This window comes from Meles meles, unplaced genomic scaffold, assembly GCF_922984935.1.
Source record: "Meles meles unplaced genomic scaffold, mMelMel3.1 paternal haplotype, whole genome shotgun sequence".
Taxonomy (NCBI): Eukaryota; Metazoa; Chordata; class Mammalia; order Carnivora; family Mustelidae; genus Meles; species Meles meles.
In genome coordinates, this window is record NW_025721457.1 from 52,501 (window position 1) to 55,000 (window position 2,500).

The 2,500-nt window shown below is 78.7% G+C and overlaps 1 non-coding gene across 1 annotated transcript; it reads left to right on the forward strand.

The window, feature by feature from the left end:
• The first annotated feature begins 928 nt into the window (after window positions 1-928).
• On the forward strand, window positions 929-1,081 carry LOC123936402. The gene has a single exon (XR_006817269.1). It is a non-coding gene; the product is annotated as a 5.8S ribosomal RNA (ribosomal RNA).
• Window positions 1,082-2,500: the final 1,419 nt, after the last annotated feature.

A 2,500-nucleotide genomic window follows, 5' to 3' on the forward strand; every position in this document is an offset into this window, starting at 1 on the left:
CCTTCCCCGCCCCTGCTGCTCTCTTCCCCCGTGCCTCACGCGCCCTGCCTGCCTGTGCCCCGCTTCCCGCTGCAGCCCCTCGCCCTCGGCGGCGAAGGGGGCCTGGGTTCGCGGGTGCGGGGAGGGACGCGGGTGTGGGCCGAAGAGAGCTTCGGGGTGCTCGGGCAAGGAAGAGGGGTCCGGTCCGCCCCGGCGGCGCTGGCGGGGGGGGGTTAAGGAATGGGGGAGAAGGCGGTGCCGGGTGCCGGTGTAGGCCGGGGCCGGTGGCGGCGCCCGGCGGGGCGTGGGGGCCTCCTCCGTCACGGGCCGGCAGCGCCAGGGGTTTCCGTGCCCCGCGGGGTTGGCCGCGGACGGGATCGGCGTCGAGGCGGGGTGGCCTGCGGCCTCGTGTCCCGCCCCCCCCCCCCCCCGCCTCGCCTGTCCCCCACCCCCTGTCCAGGTACCTAGCGCGTCCCGGCGCGGAGGTTTAAAGACCCTTTGGGGGTCGCCCGTCCGCCTCGGGTCGGGGCGGTCGGGCCCGTGGGGAGGAGGGGTTCCCTTCTCCCCCAGACTCCGCCGCCCACCCCACCCCACCCCCCCCGGGGCCGGGGTTGCCATGCCGCGCCACGGTCTTCGCGCGGCCGTCGGGAGGGGGCTGCCCGGCGGCCCCGCCCGGCCGTGCGTGTGCGTGTGCCCCGCGTCCCTCGGTGTGTGTGTGTGGGGGGGGCAGGTGGGAACCCCCTGGGCGCCTGTGGGGTTGTCCGAGCTCCGCTCCTCGCGTGGTGGGCGGTGGCCGGATGCCCCGTGGTCCAACCTTTCCGACCTTCTCGGAGTCTGGTCTCGCTTGTGTCTCGACTGGCCGGCCGGAGGCACCCCTTCGGGGGAATGTGCTGTGCCAGGGGGGGCCGCCCCTCCGGGGGTCGGCCCCCTGAACGATCAAAACTCGTACGACTCTTAGCGGTGGATCACTCGGCTCGTGCGTCGATGAAGAACGCAGCTAGCTGCGAGAATTAATGTGAATTGCAGGACACATTGATCATCGACACTTCGAACGCACTTGCGGCCCCGGGTTCCTCCCGGGGCTACGCCTGTCTGAGCGTCGCTTCACGATCAATCGCTTCCCCCAGGGGTCTGTCGCCCCGGGGGGGTGGCGCGGCTGGGGGTTTGCCTCGCAGGGCCTGGGTCTGCCGGTGCCCTCCGTCCCCCTAAGTGCAGACACGGTGGCCTCCTCCGCCCCGTGCGCCCCTGGTCCCCACCGCCCGCGCACCCCGCCCCTCCACCCGCCCACGCCTCGCCTCGCCTCGCCCCGCCGGGTCCGCCCGGCGGTGCAGCGCGTGTGGGACGTGGGAGGGGGTGGAGGCGTGCGAGCGTGTGTGGGGGTGGGGGGGCCGGTGCCGGCGCCGGGGCAGGGGGGGGCGGCCCCGCCCGCGAGAAAGGGAGAGAGGAGAGAGCTCGCGCTGAGGGCCGCGGCCGCCGCCGCGGTTCCTCTGGGGGGAGATCCCTCGCGCCGCACGCGGTCTTGGGGTCGCCCGGGTTGTGCGTTGGGGGGCGTCGCGGTCCCGTGCCGCTCGCCGGTGGCGGTCCGTCGTGGGGGAGAGCCCGGACCCGGAACGCCGTCGGTCTCGCCGCCGTGCCCCCGGCGGCGAGCCCCGGTCGTCCCGGCCGGGGGCCCCCCTCCGTGGGCCGCCGCCGCCGCCTGGCGTCCGGGGTCCGCGCCCGCCCCTCCCTCCCCGCCGGCGACCCCGGCCTTCGCCCTGTCCGGGCGGCTCGCGCCGAGGCCCGAGTCGCGCGCGCGCGGGGCCGCGCCCCGGGGCCGCGTGCCCCGGCGGCGGCCCGCGGGACGCTGCGGCGCCGCCCGCCGCTGCGCGCCTTCCCCCGGGTTGCGGCCGCGCCGCGCCGGGTGCCCCGAGCCCGCGGTGGGTCGGGGTTGGGGGGGTGTCGACGGGGTGTGTCGTGTCGTGTCGTCGTCCAGGGAGGACGGGCGCGCCGCGCCGTCCGTCGCCCGGCCCCGCGGCCGTGCGGCGGTTGCGCGCGGGGGCTTCGGTGAAGGGAGGAGGAGAGGAGAGGAGCCCGGGCGGCGGTGCCCGTGGGCGGTGGCGGTGGGGGGGTGCGTGTGGGGATGCGAGGGCCGGCGGTCGGGGGCGACCGCTGCGCCCCGCCGCCCCCCGCCCCCCCGCCCGCCCGCCGCCCCGGCTTCGTGCCCGCGTGCTCCCTCCAACCCCCGCCCTCGCCTCCCCGCGCGCGTGCGCGTGCCGCCCTCGGCCCGCCCTGGCGGCTCGCTCCCCGCTCGGCCGTCTCCCCCTCCCCCCTCCCCCGAGCCCGGCAGGGCTCCCGCCTGTGCCGCCGGCCCGTGCTCCCCGCCCGCGCCCGCGCCCGCGTTTTCGGCCCCCCTCCCTCGGCGTTGGGGGGGGTGGGCCGGAGGCCGGGTCCGCGGGCGTCGGCCCGTGGCTTTTCCTCGAGCCGGGGGTCCTCCTTCGGCCCGTGCCCTCTCCCGGCCTCGCGCGCCGCCCCTCTCGCGCCC